Here is a 23,570-nt window from a genome sequence, read left to right on the forward strand (position 1 = left end):
TGTCATCAGCATAGAGATGACAGTTGAAGCCGTGGGAGCGAATGAGTTCACCAAGTGAGTGAGTGTAGATAGAGAAGTCAAGATCATGATATGCCCACCCAAAAACGATTCTTCACTTTGCAGTGGGAACAATGAAGGGGCTGTTAATGGTTAGCCATGTTCAGTCACAAACTTTCTGGTCAACCCATGGCAAGTCCCTTCAGCTTCCTGGATTTCCATTTAGTTATTTCAAAGGAAACTCATCCCAAGGATGCTAGTTATTTCTAGAAGGTCCTGCAGTTAAAATCTTGGCAGTAGCCACCACTCCCTCACTTGGGGTCTGCCTGGGACATTTCTAAGCATCAGGAAGATTGCAAGACATTAGCTAGGCAACAGTGAGGGGAAAGGACTGGTTTTGGAGCTCTAATCCACCTCTTAAAAATGGCAGCCTGTCTTAAGGGGAAATAATTTCCTGAAACTCAGTCAGAGTAACTATGCATGGAAATGTGCACCACCTCAGTTGTATTATACACTCCCAAGCTCTTAGTACAATGATCTGAACATGGTTAGCACTCAATAAATACCACTGAAAACTATATACTTATATTAATGGTTGTCTCTCCCTCTAGACTGTAAGCTCATTGTGGGCAGGGAACGTTTCTGCCAACTCTGTTGTAATTTCCCAAGTGCTTAGCACAGTGGTCTGCAATTAATACGCACTTACTAAATACCACTGATGATGAGGATTGGTGATTGATTGTTAGATAGTATTTTCTGTTTTAGGAATAAATTCTGGAATTAAAAAAAACAGTGACCAAAGAAAGATTTACTGGGAAATTCACATTTTGCAGTTTTAAGCCAAGTCAAAAGATAAATTAAAACCTGATCTTTAATAAGTTCCTATTTTAGATTTTTATCAGTCTTTTACTTTTAAGACGATGTGGCACTGTCATAAAATCTTAGGAATTAAATTTATTAAGCATCTTCATATCCTTTGCTATGGTTAAAAGCACCATCAGGAATAATTTATTCTGGACACAGGTCTAATCAATACTAAGTTATTTGAAACTGATACTTCGTAAAATAAAAGGTAGTGGGGCAATGCCAACCCACCCACACAGGGACACGTTTTACTGGGCAACCCATTAGAGACACCACGAACATCTGGGTGCTTTTAAGGGGTACATAATATGTCAGTGACTTGCTGAGCTATGACCTGCACAAAATATGCTAGGCTTCGGGTAACCTTTTCGTTTGGTTTCCTTGACCAATACCGGGTGGGATGGCTAGCTGCAGCTGTGGTGAGAGATGGGTAGAGGTGATAGGAAGGTCTCACCCTACCCGATTCCCTCATTCATTCACTTTATTGAGCACTTACTGTGTGCAGAGCACTATTCTAAGTGATTGGAAAGCACAATTCCCTCCCCTTCTTTTCTAGCTTTGTTGAAGTCGAGTTTTATTACATTTGGGAAAGTGCATAGACACCTAGATAAGCTGACTTGAAGGTGGTCAATTTTTTGAGGAATTTGTCAAATAGGAGGGTCACTGTACAAAACGTTGCCTTGACTTCACAGCACCCTTGTGTACTTGCTCTGAGTCTGTCCCATCTACAGGGAGCATCCCTTGGAACCAAGGCTCCTGGGATGGCCCCCAGCCTCCCCAGCTCCAAAGGGAATAAGAAAAATAATTGGGATGGATAGCAGGTTCGGTCACCCAACCTAGCTCCCAGACTGCCCATCTCTGTGACTAACACTATGAAAAAACCCAATCTGGATCCTGGATTTGACCTCTATTGGTTCCTGGTGGACTAGGGCAGGTACAGAGCCTTGAGGAAAACGGGTGTCTCTGGGATCCAGAAACTCCTCACCCTCACCCTCGACTTCAAGGCTCTCCATCACCTCGCTCCCTCCTACCTCACCTCCCTTACAGCCCAGTCCACACCCTCCACTCCTCTGCCGCTAATCTCCTCACCGTGTCTTGTTCTTGCCTGTCCTGCTGTCGACCCCCAGCCCACGTCATCCCCCTGGCCTGGAATGCCCTCCCTCCGCACATCCGCCAAGCTAGCTCTCTTCCTCCCTGTTGGGTAGGGACCGTCTCTATATGTTGCCAACTTGTACTTCCCAAGCGCTTAGTACAGTGCTCTGCACACAGTAAGCGCTCAATAAATACGATTGATTGATTGATTGATTGATTGATTTATCCAGGGAATACTGGTTGTCCAGCACAGTGAATACTCTGGGCCCACTCGCTTGTCTAATAATTTTCAGGCAAGCTTCGAGTGCTACTGTGTCTTCCTTTGGTTTGAGAGGACTATAAGTCAAGGCTAAGTTGTACCAGCTTGCAAATGTAGAAAAATTCATTTTTATTGACTTAAATTCCATCCACATTTGCATAATCACCTCCATTCTTCCCACCTAGGGAAACTTCATCCATGAGTAGTTAGCACTGTTGAAAAATAGCATGGCGTAGTGATAGACCACGGGCCTGGGAATCATAACGTCATGGGTTCTAATCCCCACTCTGCCACTTGTATGCTGTGTGACCTTGGGCAAGTCACTTCACTTCTCTGTGCCTCAATTGCCTCATCGATAAAATGTGGATTGAGACTGTGAGCCCCATGTGAGACAGAGACTGTGTCCAACCCAATTTGAGGTAGAAGCAGCATGGCCTATTGGAAAGGGCACGAGCCTGGAAGTCAGGGGTCATGGATTCTAATCCTGGCTCCACCACATGTCTGCTGTGTGACCTTGGGCAAGTCACTTCACTGCTCTGTGCCTCAGTTGCCATAACTGGAAAATGGGAATAAGACTGTGAGCCCCATGAAGGACAGGAATTTGGCTCATCTGAATACCTTGTATCTACTCCAGCACTTAGAACAGTGTTTGGCACATTGTAAATCCTTAACAAATACCACAGTTATCATTATTATTATTATTATTATCATTATTAACATGCATACGTGGAGGAGTAAATGCATTTTGTAGAGAAAATTAATCAATCAATCAATGTATTTATTGAGCACTTATAATGTGCACAGCACTGTAGTAAGCACTTGGGTGCTTCTACCACTAATGTGATTGGACTCAATCTCTATCCCACATGGGGTTCAAGTCTCAATCCCCATTTTACAGATGAGGTAACTGAGGCACACAGAAGTGAAGTGACTTGCTCAAGGTCATAGAGCAGAAAATAACACAGAATTAGCCAGTATGTTCCCTTACAGTCTAGAAAAATGTTCGACTCATAGTTGCCAAGAGTCCTGCTTCAGAGCTGTATCCTATCCTCTTTGCAGTGTTTCTTGCCATATACCTCATCACTGTGGTGGGGAACGTCAGCATGATTGTTCTCATTCGAATCACTCCCAAACTGCACAATCTCATGTACAATCCTCAGCCACCTGTCCTTCGTGGATCTATGCTATGCCACCAATATCGTCCCCCACATGTTGGTGCATTTCTTATCAGAGAAGAATACCATTTCCTTTATTGGTTGTTTCATTCAATTTACTATTTTCATCTCTCTGGCCATCACCAAACAGTACCTGCTAATGGCTATGGCTTATAACCGCTATGTGGCAATTTACAGCCCGCTGCTTTATGGCAGCAAAATGTCTAGGGGAGTTTGCATCAGTCTAGTGATGGCTCCTTATGTCTACAGCTTCTTTAATGGCTTGATCCAGATGGTGCTGTTGCTCCGTTTGTCATTTTGTGGTTCTAATGAAGTCAATCACTTCTACTGTACCGATCCTCCTCTCTTAGTCCGGTCTTGCTCCAACACCTTCGTCAAAGCAACTGCCATGTTTGTGGGTGCTGGTTTCACCTCATCTGCTCTCTCATGATCATTCTCATCTCCTATGGTTTCATCTTTGCTGTCATTCTGAGGATCCGTTCAGCTGAGGGGAGACTCAAAGCCTTCTCCACCTGTGGCTCCCACCTGACCGCTGTCATCATCATCATCATCATCAGTCGTATTTATTGAGCGCTTACTATGTGCAGAGCACTGTACTAAGCGCTTGGGAAGTACAAATTGGCAACATGTAGAGACAGTTCCTACCCAACAGTGGGCTCACAGTCTAAAAGGGGAAGACAGAGAACAAAACCAAACATACTAACAAAATAAAATAAATAGAATAGATATGTACAAGTAAAAGAAATAAATAAATAAAGAGTAATAAATATGTACAAACATATATACATATATACAGGTGCAGTGGGGAAGGGAAGGAGGTAAGATGGGGGGATGGAGAGGGGGACGAGGGGGAGAGGAAGGAAGGGGTTCAGTCTGGGAAGGCCTCCTGGAGGAGGTAAGCTCTCAATAGGGCCTTGAAGGGAGGAAGAGAGCTAGCTTGGCAGATGGGCAGAGGGAGGGCGTTCCAGGCCCGGGGGATGACGTGGGCCGGGGGTCGATGGCGGGACAGGCGAGAACGAGGTACGGTGAGGAGATCAGCGGCGGAGGAGCGGAGGGTGTGGGCTGGGCTGTAGAAGGAGAGAAGGGAGGTGAGGTAGGAGGGGACGAGGTGATGGAGAGCCTTGAAGCCGAGGGTGAGGAGTTTCTGCCTGATGCGCAGATTGATTGGTAGCCACTGGAGATTTCTGAGAAGGGGAGTGATATGCCCAGAGCGTTTCTGGACAAAGATAATCCGGGCAGCAGCATGAAGTATGGATTGAAGTGGAGAGAGACATGAGGATGGGAGATCAGAGAGAAGGCTGATGCAGTAGTCCAGACGGGATAGGATGAGAGCTTGAATGAGCAGGGTAGTGGTATGGATGGAGAGGAAAGGGCGGATCTTGGCAATGTTGCGGAGTCACCATATTTTATGGGACTCTTCTCTGCATGCATCTAAAACCTCCCACCGAGTGGTCGGTTGAACAGGGAAAAATCTATACCTTTGTGTGCCCCATGTTGAACCCTTTCATATACATCATGAGGAATAATGAGGTGAAGAATGCTATGAACAGAGTTCTCAAATTTCAGTTGTTGACCAAATAAAATTGTTCTTTCCTTTCCCTCCCACTTTTTTGAATCTGCTATCTGGTAGAGGCATTTGAGTTGAATTCTGTTTCACATTGATAACATTTTTTAGTATTCCAAATCAATGATGATGATGTTCGTGGTATTCCTTTAGTGCCCACTATGTGCCAAGCACTATGGTAGATACAGTTAAATCAGATTAGACTTAGTCCCCCTGCCACATGGGGATCACAGTTGTAGAGAGAGAGAGAAAAAAGGCATTTCATCCTCATTTTACAGGTGAGAAAACGGAGGCACAGAGAAGCCCAAGGTCACACTGCTGACAAATGACAGGACTGAAATTAGAATTTAAGTCTCCTGATTCCTAGTCCTGTGTTGTATGACTTTCCTCATTATCTCTAGAGGACTTAATGGTACTCGGGAGCCACTTGGGATGCTGGACTTGGGCCTCTCTTGACAACTTTAGCCCATTTGGGTAGTGCCATGCTCTTCTGAACTCATAATCCAGTCGGCCAGTCTACCGATACTCCCCAATCCTGAGCTTGGAGTCTACGCACTCTCTTGGTCCACAGGTGCCCTCTCTGCCATCCTTCCTGGTGCATATATCAGCTTTCATTACCAATACTTTCTCCTCAGAGCAGAGTTCAATGCCACGGTTCACCTGGACAAGCTCCAGTAAAACTGTGCTCCCAGGTGCAGCCAAATCAACTGAAGTAACACAGATCTTCCTCTGCCCATCACCCTGCAGTCCACAATCAAAGACCTTCATTTCATCTCTCTGATTCCTCTATTTGCCTCCTTTACTCTGTTTTATATTGTTTTTAAATCTCTCAAATCAATTTCTTAGATCTTTAAACCTCCCCTTTCTACATGGATAAACTTGGATATAGCCATCTAGAATGTAAGCTCATTGTGGGCATGGAATATGTCTGTTTATTGTTCTGTTGTACTCTTCCAATAGCACAGCAAGTTTTCAATAAATATGACTATAACCTGACCAAGTTGCTCTTTCAACAGATTCAATATTCCTCAGAGACCTTGACCTTGAAATTATTTTTTAATACTATCATAAATTGTATGGTTGAAAAAAAAAGGTATCATGCACTTTCCAGCTCCCACAGTGAGTTACTCTCTGGGTAATATCCAGCTGACCAAAGATCTTGAGGCTTCAAAATCAAAATCAAAGACTCTTGGGGCCTCTACACTGGAGAAAACACACTCTTCATTTGTTCATTCCCTTGCCCCTAGGTGAGTCTTCATTAAATAAATGGTTTGAGACAAATAAAGAAGCAACCACTTAAAAACTTCTATTGATTACACTGACCCTCTAACATGGGCATGCAGGTCAAAGTGTAAAAGGGTCCAGTTAATTTAAGCAAACAAGCATGCTGAATTTCATTTTAATTTCATTTGTGTCTATTGCAATTCTAATGGGTGACTTTGACAGAAAAGTATGCAAATGGAAATGCTGAGAGAATCTAGGAAGGGAAAAGGGATGATGCCTTGCTTTGGCCAACAAAAATGCACGACAGCAAATCTGGATGAATATCTCCAACTCTTCCTCCTTTGCCTGAAAAAGGATATTGGCTGTCCACTGTTGTCTTTATTCTGAATTCCTTATGAGTGATTGATTTTTCTAAAATATACCAATGTAAACCTGGGCAAGATGAGCAAAGTCAAACGTATTATTTATCACATATCTTTGTAAATTATTCTCTTCTGTCTATATGTAATTTTGCCATTTTTTATAAGGAGGAGTGTAGCATTTTAATGCCTCTCATGTCTAACAACCCAAGTTACTCAGTCTAAAATTGATCCGTATGAGGAGACCTAACTGAATCATTAATGCTAATGAAAAATATGATTCTGGTCAAGTCTTATTAAGCTTTGAAAAATAACAACACTCTAAACTGGTGATGGAAGACCAGTTACATAAAAGACAAAGGAAACACTATCATGTTAAAAGAAAATTCCCTTCTATATTCTGTAACTCTCCCAAGTGCTTAGTGCAGTGCTGTGCACATAGCACATTAATACCATTGATTGATTGATTGCTATTCCACCTCAGATTCCACCTCAGACATGCTTTCTGAGGGGGCATTGTAATTTCTGGTTTCTGGGTTTGGGTCCCTGCATGGCTCAAGATCAAGTCTGTTTATTTGTAACTGATGTCTGTTTCCCCGCCTCTAGACTGTGAACTCATTGTGGGCAGGGATCATCTTTCTTTATTGCTGCACTGTACTTTCCCAAACGCTTAGTACAGTACTCTGAACACAGTAAGCCCTCAATAAATATGATTGAATGAATGAATTCCACCCCAGGAAGCAATGGCTGATCACTTCACTTTCCCTCTATTTTATAATAGTCTCTCTAGAAAGTTGCTTCAGGGATAGGTCATCAATATCAATCGTATTTTCGTTCATGAATTTTCTCATCATTCGGGATCTCTCTGCTATCCAGGTCCATCCCCTGCTCTATTCCCAGCTCTCTCACCGACCTGTTAGAGGAAGAAAATGGGCTTTTCTCCATCCTGGGTGGGAACAAAGTGGAGTCATCCTCGCAGCTTCTAAATCTGTTTAGAACAAGGCTATTCAGGGAAACAGCTGACAGCCTGGTCAGGCAGTTGGTCCTAGATGGGTGATTAACTGTTTGAACAGTTCCTGGGTTATTGTAGCCTTCAATCAATCACTCAATTATATTCATTTAACTCTTAGTGGGTGCAGAGTCCTGAGCACATGGGAAACTACAATGCAACAGAGCTTGTAGACAAGTTCCCTGCCCACAATTAGCTTACAGTCTCGAGGGGGAGACAGGCATTAATACGAATAAATCATTAAGCCTGTGTACATAAGTGCTGTGGGGCTGTTGGAGGCGTGAATAAAGGGTGCTAATTGAGAAGTAGAGTGATTTAGTGGATATAGTGGATATAGCACAGGCTTGGGATCAGAAAGACCTGGGTTCTAATCCTGCTCCACCATTTGTCTGCTATGTGACCTTGGACAAATCATATAACTTCTCTGTGCCTTAGTTCCATCATCTAAAACATGTGGATTGAGACTGTGAGCTCCACGTGGGACATAGACTGTGTGCAACCTGATTATCTTGTATCTACCCCACTGTTTAATACACTGTCTGGCATGCAGTGAACGCTTAGCAAATACCATGAAAAAACTAAATGCAGTCAAAGACTTCAGTAGTTTTTGAGAGGTAGCCTTTTCTATGAATATTGTGACCACTTCCCCTCCCCTTAGCTAAACTCTGAGTCAATTAGAGTAGGAACTACATATGTTGATTTTATTTTATTATCTGCTTCACTCTGTAGACTCTAAGCCCCTTGTGTCCAGAGATTGTGCTTACAATTTTTATTGTGTTGTACTTTCCCAATACAGTGTTCTGCTCACATAAGTGCTTAATAAATACTATCTTCATCATACTTTACCTAGTGCCTAGCACACTGCTTGATCCATTATAATAATAATAACAATAATAATAATGTGCCAAGCAGCAGGGTAGATACAAAATAATCAGGTCAGACACTGTCCCTGTCCCACACGAGGCTCAGAGTCTAGTGGGATTAATAAATAACTGGGATGGTTGATCTATCACACCACACAAGCTCAAGGACTTTTCCTATCTGGAAGAAAGCCTTTATAGGATCTTCTTTGTTCTAAGACCACAGCTCTTAATTTACAGGATTCCTTCATCTCTGAGAGAAAAAAGAAAGTCTCATCTAATTCAACTATCAAGAGTGTTATAGGAAAAGGATATCATTCTTTTCTTTCTTGTGAAGGACCTCTGGATCTCACAGTAATAGAAAAATAGCCCCCCAAAAAGATGTGGGACATATTTCAAAAAGTAAAAATCCAAACAAATTATTTCCCTTCACTTCCAACCTACAGGGACATCAATCAGTCAATCATTCAACATTATTTATTAAGTGCTTATAAGGATAGTTAATTACACATTTCAGAATAGGTTGCTGTAATTCTACATTGTCTCTTCAAGGTTTATTGCAAAGAGACTGAGCAGGGTGAAGGGTACCTTCCCCCACTATTCAATCACCAGGCTCCAATTTTATAATAGCACTGCTACATTTTAAACCTACACAACCAACCCTCTTTTCAAACTCTGTGCATTCAAATCTTCTTAAATTCCCAAATTTAAAATGAAGGACTTACTGCTGATTCCTCAGAATTTCGGGACATCCTTGTTCCTGTGAACCTGTCTCCATATGAGAGCCTGGCTTTCAATTCCATGGTCTGGGAATTTAGTTCATTCTGGATTCTCCCCCTTCAGACTATCCTAAGCTCAAAGAGCTCTGCCTATTCCTTTCCAGAGATCCTAGTACAATTGCAGTCTCCTCAAGCCCTTTTGGCTCCATTTATTCATCCCCGTCCTCAGCCCCACAGCACTTACAGATGTGTCCCTAATTTATTTATTTATACTAATGTGTGTCTTGACCTCTAAAATGTAAACTCGTTGTGGGCAGGGAATATGTCCGTTATATTGTTAAATTGTACTCTCCCACGTTCTTAGTACAGTGATCTGATATCACTGGAGAAGTAACATGGCCTAGTAAATAGAGCACAGGCCTGGAAATCAGATTACCTGGGTTTTAATCCTGGTTCAGCCACTTCTCTGCTGTGTGACCTTGGGAAAGTCACTTCACTTCTCTTTGCCTCCATTACTTTAACTGTAAAATGAGAATTAAGACTGAGCCCCATGTGGGATATGGACTGTGAGCAAACTGATCAACTTGCTTATAGCCCAGCCCTTAGTACAGTGCTTGGTACATAGTAAGTGTGTAACAGATATAATTTAAAAGCATCAAAGTGGACATTAGGCTTTCTCTCCATTTCTGGGATGGAAATTGTACTGTGGCCAATTTGTACTTTCCAAGCACTTAGTACGGTGCTCTGCACACAGTAAGCACTCAATAAATACAATTGAATGAAATAGCAGTTAGCACCCCTTTTCACTCATGAGTCATATTTTGCTTATGCAGATTTCACCCTAGGGACTTTTCATGATGAGCATTTGTAATTTCTGTTATTTCTTCATTAAGGGCAAACTCCAGGGATCAGTTCAGAAACAGATATGAATGCTTCTGTATTGTACTAACTGGGAAACCATTGTGATAATGCCTTCTTTTACAAGAATGTTCTGAAATTCTGAGGAGGTGATAGTAAATCCTTCATTTTCAGATTACCTAATTTAGAAATTTAAGTAGCATTTGAGTGCTTGAAGTTTGAAGAAAGGGGTGGTAAACGTCTAAAATGTGGCAGTTATTTTATATAATTGGAATCTGGAATAAAAAAAAAAGATTGCCTGGCTGTAGTTAAAATTATTGTTCATTTTTTTCCATTTTTGTCAATTATTTACCAGCATGGAAGGTGAATCAAGATTTAGAATATCAGCAATTCCAGAATAACACCTAAAATCTCCTATTAACATTTCAATTCACAAAATATCCACCCTACCTACTAGGCTAAGTGTTCAGTTTACTAGGCTAAGTGTTCAGTTCAGAGACAAGAAGTATACATGAATGCTGCAAAAGCTCATGATGATTTCATATCAGATTATCTTTAAATATTAGTGGAGACATCTGTTATGACATTTGACAATAGTTACAAGAAGGAAATCTTAGCTATATTGACAGCCTAATTGCATCTTCTGAAAAATTCAAAGGATTCTTGAGTGTTTCCCCTTCCCTGTCTTTTTCTTTCTCTCTGATTTTTTAATATTTGTTAACCACTTACTATGCACCAGGCACTGTACCAAGCACTGGAGTAGATACAAGGTAATCAGGTTGGATACAGTCCCTGTCTCACATGGGGCTTAAAGTCTAACTCCCCATTTTACAAATGAGTTAATTGAGGCACAGAGAACGTATGTGACCTGCCCAAGGTCATATAGCAGACAAGTGGCTGAGCAGGATTAGAACCCAGTTCCTTCTGACTCCCAGGCCCATGCTCTATTCACTAGGGAATACTGCTTCTCCTGATTTTCCCTTTTCTTTCCCCCATAATTATATGGTATTTCGTCTATCTCTTTTGGTTCTACCTTTTTTATTCTCATATCTTGATTACTTTCCTGTCCTATTTCTTTCATCATCCTCCATCTTTTTCCATATCTTTCCTCCATTTTTCACAACTTCCTTCATTTTTCTTGCGTAGGGAGCGGGGGAAGGCGCTGAGACAGGCAGTATGTGCACACAAACCGTACCCAACGGCTCAAGGCCAAACAGACTCAACAACAGGAGATAAAGAAACCAGGGCAAGAAAAACAAGCTTGCACCTGCAAGGCTCGGAGGCAACCTCAAGGCCATATCCGCAGCCAGCGATGGTTGGCAACGGGTGGCTGGGGGCGAGCCAGAGCAAACGCTTCGTGACTGGACAGAGCTGTTGCTAGGCTAGTGGCTGGAGGGCAGTGTGTGCTACATGGCAAAGCCTCGATATGCCATTCCCCGAGAAAACCCTGCCCCCGGGCAACGGAGGGTATAAGAGACGAACAAGACGGGGGGAGCGCGCTCTCTCGCTCTCTCCCTCTCGCTCCCTCCCTCTCTCTCTCTCTCTCTCTCTCTCGCTCTCTCTCTCCTTCAACCATGTAACCGCTGATACCAAATAAACGGCAACCAAGGTTTGAACCTCTGGCTGACTCTTCCTGGTATGAACGCGCGGGCCGCGTCCGGAGACGTCTGAAGACCCGGAGAGGGTAAGAACCCGAGAGTTGCCCCCGAAACCACGGGGAGCAACGTCTTGTTAACCCTGACATCTCCTCAGGCATTCAGAAGACATCAACATCTTCTCCTCATACTCCCATGCCCAGCTACACACACACACACACACACACACACACACACACACCATTCTCATAATCACAATCTCTCCAACTTCGCCTCCGATGGGTCGTTTGAAGGCAGAGGCAAAATGGAGACTGGAAACTGTTGCATTTTGGTTTGAGCATCTGAAGCAAAATTGGGAACATGGGGCAGGGCTAACATACTGTAACCGGACTAATGGGATTCTTCAAAACATCTCACTTCCCCATCCTCTGTGATATCATCAGTTGCCTATTTTATTATTGCCATAGCATTTTAATTGTTAACTACCCTCTGTGATGCCATCACCTTTTTATATCACTGATACTGTGTTATTGCTTCTGCAATTCAATTGTTAACCTCCCGCTGTGCTGTCACTTACCTTTCTGACCTCACGATAAACTATCAATTCCCCTGCTCCCAACTGCCATTTCCATTCCTCACCTTCACCTTCCCCTTCCCCTCTCCCACCCAGCTCATTCCGTCCCTTCCCCCCAACCCCAATCGCTTCCCTTTACCCCCTACCCAGGATCCCTCTGTACCAGCGCCTACCCTCAACTCCTCCCTCCCAGCCCCCTCCCTCCCTTCCTCCCCGCCCCCACCCCATCCCAGTTCTCCATTCTTATCACCACCCCTCTTCCCACTCTCCCGGCCCAGGCCCCCGCCAACACATCGCAATCTAAACCCTCCCCACCCCTTGCACCTTTCCCCCTCCCTCCCCTCCCTCCACAGCTGCTGCCAAGTGTGGCCTCTTGAACCCCCGTTCCATTATAGATAAGCTTTCTTTCATCATGGACCTATTCCTTTCCAGCTCTCTACTCCTCCTCGCCCTAACTGAAACATGGAGGTCTCCGGATGACACGGTCTCTTCTGCTGCTTTCTCCAGTGGAGTCCTCTTCTTCTCCCACTCCCCGAGACTCACTGGAAAAGGAGGAAGTGTAGGTTTCCTTCTCGCCCCACAATGTCGCTGTTACACTATCCCTCCTCCACCTTCCCTTTTCTTCCTTTCCTTTGAAGCCCACATTATTTGCCTCTACCACCCCCTCCAGATTCTTGTAACCATCATCTACTACCCCCCACCCCCGGACTACCTCCAACTTCTTTAACGATTTTGATCCCTTCCTCACCTTCCTTCTCTCCTTTTCCAGGCCCACTCTGATCCTGGGAGACTTCAACATCCACATGGATATCCCTGGTAACTCATCTGCTGCCAGTCTTCTATCTCACCTTGATGCTGCCAACCTCCTGCTCCACCCCACCTCACCCTCTCACCAACTTGGCCACATGCTCGACCTCATCATTTCCTACCACTGCACTATCTCCACCCTCATCAACTCTGAAATTCCTCTCTCTGATCATAACCTTCTCACCTGCCACCTCACTCACATTTCTCTCCCCTGTAAATCTGTATTACTACTTCACAGAGACCTCTGCTCTCTCGACCCCATCCATCTTTCTGATCGCTTCACACCCCACATCACCTTCCTTTCCTCTCTACCCAATCTTGATGATCAGATTACTGCTCTCAACTCTACCCTCTCTACCCAGCTCGACCCCCTCGCTCTCCTTTCCCTTCATGGCTCTCATACCACAAACCCACAACCCTGGATCACTTCCACTGTCTGCCTCCTTCGCTCTTATGCTCGAGCTGCTGAACGCTGCTGGCGAAAGTCTAAACACTAAGCCAACCTCGTTCACTTCATGTTTATCTTTTCCTGCCTTAACTCTGCCTTCTCCTCTGCCAGACAAAACTATTTCTCATCCCTCATTGACACCCATGCCCATCATCCCTGTCAGATCTTCCGTACATTTAACTCCCTTCTCAGGCCCCCTGTTCCTCCCCCTCCTCCTTCCCTCACCCCCAACGATCTGGCCTCCTACTTCATTAGTAAAATTAACTCCATCAGGTCTGAGCTCCTCAAAGTCACTCCTCCCCTTTCTCCGACCCCCCGGCTCTCAACCCACTCCACTACTCTTCTATCCCTCCCAGTAGTATCCTCAGATGAGATCTCCTCCCTCCTCACAAGTTCTACTCTGGCCACCTGTGCTTCTGACCCCATTCCCTCTCATTTTATGAAATCTCTTGCTCCGTCCCTCCTCCCCTCCTTAACCTCCATCTTCAACGGCTCACTCTCCACTGGTTCCTCCCCCTCTGTCTTCAAACATGCCCACGTCTCCCCCATCCTAAGAAAACCCTCTCTTGAACCCACCTTGCCTTATAGTTATCGCCCTATCTCCCTCCTACCATTCTTTTCCAAACTCCTTGAATGAGTCATCTGCACCCGCTGCCTTGAATCCCTCAATGCCAACTCTCTCCTCGACCCCCTCCAATCTGGCTTCCGTCCCCTACATTCCACAGAAACTGCACTCTCAGAGGTCACCAATGACCTCCTGCTTGCCATATCCAACGGCTCGTACTCTATCCTAATCCTCCTCGACCTCTCAGCTACCTTCGACACTGTGGACCACGACCTTCTCCTCAACACGCTATCCAACCTTGGCTTCACAGACTCTGTCCTCTCCTGGTTCTCCTCTTATCTCTCCGGCCGTTCATTCTCAGTCTCTTTTGCGGGCTCCTTCTCCCCCTCCCATCCCCTTACTGTAGGGGTTCATCAATCAATCAATCAATCAATCAATCGTATTTATTGAGCACTTACTATGTGCAGAGCACTGTACTAAGCGCTTGGGAAGTACAAATTGGCAACACATAGAGACAGTCCCTACCCAACAGTGGGCTCACAGTCTAAAACGGGGAGACAGAGAACAGAACCAAACATACCAACAAAATGAAATAAATAGGATAGAAATGTACAAGTAAAATAAATAAATAAATAAATAAATAGAGTAATAAATATGTACAACCATATATACATATATACAAGTGCTGTGGGGAAGGGAAGGAGGTAAGATGGGGGGATGGAGAGGGGGACGAGGGGGAGAGGAAGGAAGGGGCTCAGTCTGGGAAGGCCTCCTGGAGGAGGTGAGCTCTCAGCAGGGCCTGAACCTTCATCAAGGTTCAGTTTTTGGTCCCCTTCTGTTCTCTACCTACTCTCACTCCCTTGGTGACCTAATTCGCTCCCACGGCTTCAACTACCACGTATACACTAATAACACCCAAATCTACATCTCTGCCCCTGCTCTCTCTCCCTCCCTCCAGGTTCGCATCTCCTCCTGCCTTCAGGACATCTCCATCTGGATGTCTGCCCGCGACCTAAAACTCAACATGTCCAAGACTGAACTCTTTCTCTTCCCTCCCAAACGCTGCCCTCTCCCTGACTTTCCCATCACTGTTGATGGCACTACCATCCTTCCCGTCTCACAAGCCCGCAAACTTGGTGTCATCCTCGATTCCACTCTCTCGTTCACCCCTCACATCCAAGCTGTCACCAAAACCTGCCGGTCTCAGCTCCACAACATTGCTAAGATCCGCCCTTTCCTCTCCATCCAAACCGCTACCCTGCTCGTTCAAGCTCTCATCATATGCCATCTGTATTACTGTATCTGCCTCCTCTCTGATCTCCCATCCTCCTGTCTCTCCCTATTTCAATCCATACTTCACACCGCTGCCCGGATTGTCTTTGTCCAGAAACGCTATGGGCATGTTACTCCCCTCCTCAAAAATCTCCAGTGGCTACCAATCAACCTATGCATCAGGCAAAAACTCCTCACCCTCGGCTTCAAGGCTCTCCATCACCTCGCCCCTTCCTACCTCACCTCCCTTCTCTCCTTCTACTGCCCAGCCCGCACCCTCTGCTCCTCTGCTGCTAATCTCCTCACCGTGCCTCGTCCTCACCTGTCCCACCATACGACCCCCGGCCCACGTCATCCACCTGGCCTGGAATGCCCTCCCTCCACACATCTGCCAAGTTAGCTCTTTTCTTCCCTTCAAGGCCCTACTGAGAGCTCACTTCCTCCAGGAGGCCTTCCCAGACTGAGCCCCCTCCTTCCTCTCCCCCTCCTTCCCCTCTCCATCCCCCCGCCTTACCTCCTTCCCCTCCCCAAAGCACCTATTTATATGTATAAATGTTTGTACATATTTATTACTCTATTTTTTATTTATTTTATTTGTACATGTTTATTCTATTCATTTTATTTTGTTAATATGTTTTGTTTTGTTCTCTGTCTCCCCCTTCTAGACTGTGAGCCCACTGTTGGGTAGGGTCCGTCTCTATATTTTGCCAACTTGTACTTCCCAAGCGCTTAGTACAGTGCTGTGCACACAGTAAGTGCTCAATAAATACGATTGAATGAATGAATGAATCTCTAGTATGGAAGCTCAATGTGGCCAGAGAATGTGTCTATCAATTCTTGCACTGTACTCTACCAAACGCTTAGTACAGTATTCTTTATGCAGTAGTAGCTCAATAAATTCTTCTCTTATTAATAATAATAATAATAATGGTATTCGTTAAGTGCTTACTATGTGCAAAGCACTATTCTAAGCGCTGGGGATACCAGGTGATCAGGTTGTCCCACGGGGGGCTCACAGTCAATCCCCATTTTACAGATGAGGAAACTGAGGCACAGAGAAGTGAAGTGACTTGCCCAAAGTCACACAGTGGACAATTGGAGAACAATTGAAAATAAGACAAGACAATTCTCTTGTCTTATGCCTTCGAGTTGTCTCTGACCCATAATGACACCATGGACACATTTCTCCCAGAACATCCCACCTCCATCTGCAATAAATCTGGTAGAGTATCCATAGAGTTTTCTTGGTAAAAATATGGAACTGGTTTACTATTGCCTCCTTCCAAGCAGTAAACTTGAGTCTCTGCCCTTGACTCTCTCCCATGCTGCTGCTGCCCAGCACAGGTGGGTTCTGACTTGTAGGGGATTGCCTTTCACTCTCTACCACTACCCAACCTAGGAATGGAATGGGTATGCCTCTGCTTGACTCTCCCTCCTGTAATCTAAACTGGTAGAGTACTTGAAACGCTCCAGATGTGACCCTGGGAGAGACAATAAATGCTATTGATTGATTAATTGATCTTCCTCTCCATTCAAGTCAAACTTTATTTTACTTTTCTCAATTTATAGATTCTTTTTATGGCAGTTTTTAAAGGGCTTATTATGTGTTCAGCATTGTTCTAAGCCCCGGGGTAGATAAAGGCTAATAAAGTCAGACACAGTCCCTTTGGAAGGAGAACAGATATTAAATCCTTATTATACAGTTGAGGTAACTGAGGCACAGAGAAGTGATGTGACTTTCCCAAGGTCATGCAGCAGACAAGTGATGGAGCCGGGATTAGAACCCAAGTCCTCTGACTCCCAGAACCATGCTCTTTCAATTAAGTAATGCTACTTCTCTTTAACCTTAAATGATGGTTTAAAGGTCTAAACATCACTTTTTCTTTCTTTTGGGACCATATTTTCCTTACAGACCATATAACAGATGGTTGAAATTGGAATATCTGATTGATAAATTAATTGCCTGACCATTACTGTGAACCCAGTCATCATCTTCAAGTCCATAACTAATGAAAGTGTTTGGCAATATACTAATTTTCCATTGGAAACTGTATGGAATAACTGACTTCTAATGTCTTTAAAAATAATTTTCTAAAGGGACTACAGTCCTGCCCCACATTTAATAATTCTCCTGAGGACTGATTTTCATAATTAGTTGTGCATTGTGCAATTAATACATTTATTGATTTGCAAGCTTTGACTTGAATATATTCCCCAAGTGACTATTTTTACAGGGGAATGCTGATAAGTTGTCAAAGACAGTGTTTCAGTCTGCTGCATCTGCAAATGAGCCTTGGGAAATGATTTGGGTGTTAGACTTTGAGCCCGTTGTTGGGTAGGGATTGTCTCTATCTGTTGCCAAATTGTACCTTCCAAGTGTTTATTCAGTGCTCTGCACACGGTAAGCGCTCAATAAATATGATTGAATGAATGATAAGAAAAAACAAAAATATATGATCAGGGTCAAAAAAAGAAAGAAATGGCACTTAGATACCTGTTATGCAGAAAATAAGTCAGAGAACCTAAAAGAAAGCATCCTCATCTCTCCTTATCTATTCTTTTCCTTTGTTTTAGGGATAGTTTTTACTAGAAAACTCTTGAAAGAACTTACAGCAGAGACTTGCCTATGCTTAACCTGGTAATGTAATTAACAATAGAAAGAGAGGAGGGATGGTTAGAGCAGAGAGGGAGTAGAGGATATCCTAGAAGATAGAGCAAATCTGGTGGGGCAAAGATTTGGTGGGACAAAGAGGTTTCTTGTGGACTAATGATTCATTTTTATGGACTTAGGAAGGTGCATTAACTATCTGGAGAACATTTAATCAATAATTGCTGCAATACACTCATTTTTTTCCTAGAAAATACATTTATTATAGGCTCAGTCACACATGGCACTCCTTCCAGAAGACAGTGCTCTGCACACGGTAATCACTCAATAAATTCGATTGAATTTAGTTGCTGTCCTGCTAGGAATTAAAATGGTAGGTGTATTCATTCATTCATTCAATCGGATTTATTGAATGCTTACTGTGTGCAGAGCACTGTACTAAGCACTTAGGAAGTACAAATTGGCAACATATAGAGATGGTCCCTACCCAACAGTGGGCTCACAGTCTAGATTGGGGAGACAGAGAACAAAATAAAACATATTAACAGAATAAAATAAATAGAATAAATATGTACAAGTAAAATGAATAAATAAATAGAGTAGTAAATACGTACAAACATATATACATATATACAGGAGCTGTGGGGAAGGGAAGGAGGTAAGGCGAGAGGGATGGAGAGGGGGAGGAAGGGGAGAGGAAGGAGGGGGCTCAGTCTGGGAAGGCCTCCTGGAGGAGGTAAGCTCTCAGTAGGGCCTTGAAGGGAGGAAGAGAGCTAGCTTGGCCGATGTCGGGAGGGAGGGCATTCCAGGCCAGGGGGATGACGTGGGCGGGGGGTCGACGGCGGGACAGGTGAGAACGAGGCATGGTGAGGAGATTAGCAGCAGAGGAGTGGAGGTGCGGGCTGGGCTGTAGAAGGAGAGAAGGGAGGTGAGGTAGGAGGGTGCGAGGTGATGGAGAGCCTTGAAGCCGAGTGTGAGGAGTTTCTGCCTGATGCGTAGGTTGATTGGTGTATGATATGGTCTAAGGAGTATAAACGAAATGAAAAGTCACTGCCCTATGGCTTTCAAATTTTATTGGGAGTTTACAATTGAATTTGCTAAAAAGCCTGCAGCACATTTAAATTTGAAACCATAAGTGGAAGCAATACTGATTTTTTTACAGGTCTTAATGTGAATATTTATGGCGTTCATGGGGCTTCTTGGGGAGTGGTCAAGAAACTACAGGACATAAATAACCCATATGGGACAGGGATGTGTCCAGTATGATTTGCTTGTAACCACCCCAGTGCTTAGTATAGTGCCTAGCACATAGTAAGCACTTAACAAATACCATTATCATTATTATTATTATTGTTATAAAGACAGAAAGAATCAAAACAGAAGAGAGAATCATTAATTCAATCATATTTATTGAGCGCCTACTGTGTGCAAAGCACTGTACTAAGTGCTTGGGAGGTATGCATTGACAACATATAGAGATGGTCACTACCCAACAACAGGCTCACAATCTAGAAGGGGGAGACAGGCAACAAAACAAAACAAGTAGACAGGCATCAATACCATAAGAATAAATAGAATTATCTCTATGTACACATTAATAAAATAAATGGAGTAATAAATATGTACACAAATTAATAGAGTAATAAATATGTAACAAATCTATACAAGTGCTGTGGGGAAGGGGAAGGGGGTAGGGCAGAGGAAGGGAGGGGGCGATGGGGAGGGGAGGAGGAGGAGAGGACAATGGGGGCTCAGTCTGGGTAGGTCTCCTGGAGGAGGTGAGCTCTCAGTAGGGCTTTGAAGGGAAGAAGAGAACTAGTTTGGTGGATGTGTGGAGGGAGGGCATTCCAGGACAGTGGTAGGATGTGGGTCAGGGGTCGACAGCAGGACATGCAAGAACGAGGCACAGTGAGGAGGTTAGCAGCAGAGGAGTGACGTGTACTGGCTGGGCTGTAGAAGGAGAGAAGGGAGGTGAGGAAGGAGAGGGTGGGTGGCGATGGAGAGCCTTGAATACAAGAGTGAGGAGTTTTTGCTTGATTTGAAGGAATCAATCAATCAACCGTTTAACAGAGAGATTGAGGAAGGCAAAGAAATAGAGGTGGATAAAGGAACATAGTAAATCAATTAATCAATCAATACAAAGTATTTATTGAGTGCCTACTATGTGCAAAGTATTGTTCTAAGCACAAGGAAGAGTAGAATAGAATTAGTATATATGATCCTTGCTCTCAAGGATCTTACAGTCTAGATCAGGAGACAGTCCCTTGAATGAATTCAAGTTAAGCAGAAAGAATTAAAATGAGACAGGAATAAATAAAAACATTTGGAAACAGTCATTGAGGAAGAACTAGAAGTAAAAAAAATTGAAAAATCAGTAGAGAGGGACAGAGATGGGCAGTGCAGTGGTTACTGTCACAGTCACACAACATATACAAAGTTGCCTATAAAGGCACACATAGTGGTAGATAGTCACCAACTCTCATCTAGACACTCTTCAATAGTTGACATCAACCTTCTTCCATTACTGTCATCAGCCATCTTCCATTTCCATGGCCCCATCCATCACGACGATAGTTGCTGGTGCTGATTGTTCCCTCTAGGTCCCATACATGGCTGCCTTGCACACAGAAAAGGCAGTTCCAGAAACGTCCTGGAAACAGCCGTCAGATGTAGTCATGATAGATGTGTTTGGGGAACATATAAAGTGTCTATTATATTGTACTCTCCCAAGTGCCTAGCACAAAGATCTGCAAACAGTAAGCACTTAATAAGTCCGATTGATTGATTGATTGATTGATTGGGGCAACCATGGCAGGAGCAGGAAAGGAAGGGTGAGGCAATGACAATGAAAGGAAAGAGGAAAAGTAGGCAGAAATAGACAAAGTAGGTGAGTAGTAGTACTCGTTGTCCTCCTTTACTTACCTGCTACTGTCGCTGTCTCCACTGATGCTGTTTTCATGCCTCCCTCCTTAATTTTAGCTGAGAAAAGGGCAACAAGTAGTTCATACTATCACTTTGGGCTCAGGAGAATAGGACTCAAAAATTTGTGACCATCCCATCTGCCATGGGAAAGATGTCACTTTAGTCTTTATTTTTATAATACTTTGTTAAGCTCTCACTATGTTGCAGTCACCTGCACTAAGCACGAAGCTAGATACAAGGTTATTGGTTTGGACACAGCTTCTGTCCCACATATGGCTCCAAGTCTCACACTGGATGGAGGAGGATTTAAAGTCCACCCCATTTTATGACTGAGGCATGAAGAAGTTAAGTGACTTGCCCAAAGCCAAATGGCAGACAGGGGGTGGAGTTGTCATTAGAACCTGGACCTGCTGACTTTCAGGCCCAAACTCGTTCCACTAGGCCATATTTCTTATTTAATGAATTGCACTCGTGGTGTAATACAACTTATTTTCCCTATTTTCTTCTTTAAGGCATATTTCACCTCCTGATTTATCAAGCCATAGATCAAAGGATTAAGCATGGGGATCACAATGGTATAGAACACTGAAGCAATTTTATCAGTGTCCATTGAATTATTTGATTTGGGCTGTAAATATATGAAGATGATGGTCCCATAAAATATAGTAACAGATGTTGTGGGAGGCGCAGATGGAAAAGGCTATATGTCTCAAGAGTAGATCCTTAAGATGGTCAAGATAATATAAATGTAAGAGATGAGGACAATCAGAAACAAGCCAAGTCTATTAAAACCAGCAATTGCAAAAATTAGCCTCTCTTTGATTCTGGTGTCAGAGCAAGACAATGCTAACAAGGGGACCTCATCACAACAGAAATGATTGATGACATTGGAGTCAAAGTATGAGAAACGAAATGTCAGAAATGTGTGAAAAAATCTAACCAAAAAGCAGTATAGGTAAGTACCAACTACCAGTTGGGTACACAGTTTCCAAGACATCACAGTCGTATGAAGAAGAGGTTGGCAGATTGCCACATAATGGTCATACACCGTCAATGCTAGGAGAAAAATTTCTACATTTATAAAAGTGATGAAGTCACATAGTTGAATAGCACAGGCTGTAAAGGAAATGCTTTTTAACTCCACAATCAAGTCCACCAGCATTCTGGGAGTGATAGAGGAGGTATAATAGAAGTCAACAAAGGCTAAATGGCTTAGGAAAAAGTACATGGGATTATGAAGTCGACAGCTGAGCCCCACGACACTAAGCACATAGATCAATAGAAAAAGCACAAAAAGGATGTCACACATCTGTATGCTATTTGTGAGCCCCACCAGAATGAACTCCATCACTCCAGAATAGTTACCTCGCCCCATGAGATCCTCCAGATTTCCCAGCCTTTAACCCAATAGGTGGGATTTTATTAACGAAGCAAGAGTAAAGCAGTGTGTGATTCTCACAGGCTAACAGTTAACATTTAGCATAACATAATGGAATAATATTTAATTTAATGTAAACTTCCCCCTCCCAATATATTTGTAGACAGTCAACCTCAAAAGCATCTACTTGTAGTAGTAATTGTAGCATTAGTACCACTTATTGAGTGATCATTTGGTGTGGTGTACTGTTTAGGGACATGGCAAGGACAGAATAAAGAATCTTAGTTCAAGCAATAGACCTTCCCAACCAGAAAATTAAGGATGATGATTCTCTTAATTTCATTAGAATTTTTCCAAGGGCGAGAGTGAGCTCATCAAAACCATACTTGAACAGGAAAATGTTTGTTCTCATTTACAGGTTGGCACAAAGTAGTTTGTTTCCGGTGGTTGGTGTAGCCTTGATAAGGATAGGGATTTCATTAGTTCCTGAATATTCTTCAGAAACTCAGGCAACTTTAACGAGATGAACGTCTCAGGGAAAATTTTTTCAAGGCTTCCTTCTGTGGATGGAAAAAGAACCATTTACCCTGGAGAGAAATGGAAGCAAATTTCACCGGAGGAACTGGGAAGAGGAGAGGCTTATTACTGAAGAGTTTTGAGCCTGCCAAGTCATTGAACTACAGCTATTTGGCTGTGGTTCTTGAGGTCCCTCCAATGAGCACCCAGTCACTCACACTCCTCACCTCCTCCTCTAGCCTCCATTCGAAGCAGGTATGTGCCTGCTACAGACACCTCCTCTAATCTCCGTTTGAAGCAGGGGTGTGCTTGCTACAATTAGAGAATCAACCCTGCCCTCTCCCTGACTTTCCCATCTCTCTTGACGGCACTACCATCCTTCCCGTCTCACAAGCCCGCAACCTTGGTGTCATCCTCGACTCCGCTCTCTCATTCACCCCTCACATCCAAGCCGTCACCAAAACCTGCCGGTCTCAGCTCCGCAACATTGCCAAGATCCGCCCTTTCCTCTCCATCCATACCGCTACCCTGCTCGTTCAAGCTCTCATCCTATCCTGTCTGGACTACTGCATCAGCCTTTTCTCTGATCTCCCATCCTCGTGTCTCTCCCCACTTCAATCCATACTTCATGCTGCTGCCCGGATTGTCTTTGTCCAGAAACGCTCTGGGCATGTTACTCCCCTCCTCAAAAATCTCCAATGGCTACCAATCAATCTGCGCATCAGGCAGAAACTCCTCATCCTGGGCTTCAAGGCTCTCCATCACCTCGCCCCCTCCTACCTCACATCCTTTCTCTCCTTCTACAGCCCACCCCGCACCCTTCGCTCCTCTGCTACTAATCTCCTCACCGTACCTCGTTCTCGCCTGTCCCGCCATCGACCCCCGGCCCACGTCCTCCCCCGGGC

This window comes from Tachyglossus aculeatus, chromosome 24, assembly GCF_015852505.1.
Source record: "Tachyglossus aculeatus isolate mTacAcu1 chromosome 24, mTacAcu1.pri, whole genome shotgun sequence".
Taxonomy (NCBI): domain Eukaryota; kingdom Metazoa; phylum Chordata; class Mammalia; order Monotremata; family Tachyglossidae; genus Tachyglossus; species Tachyglossus aculeatus.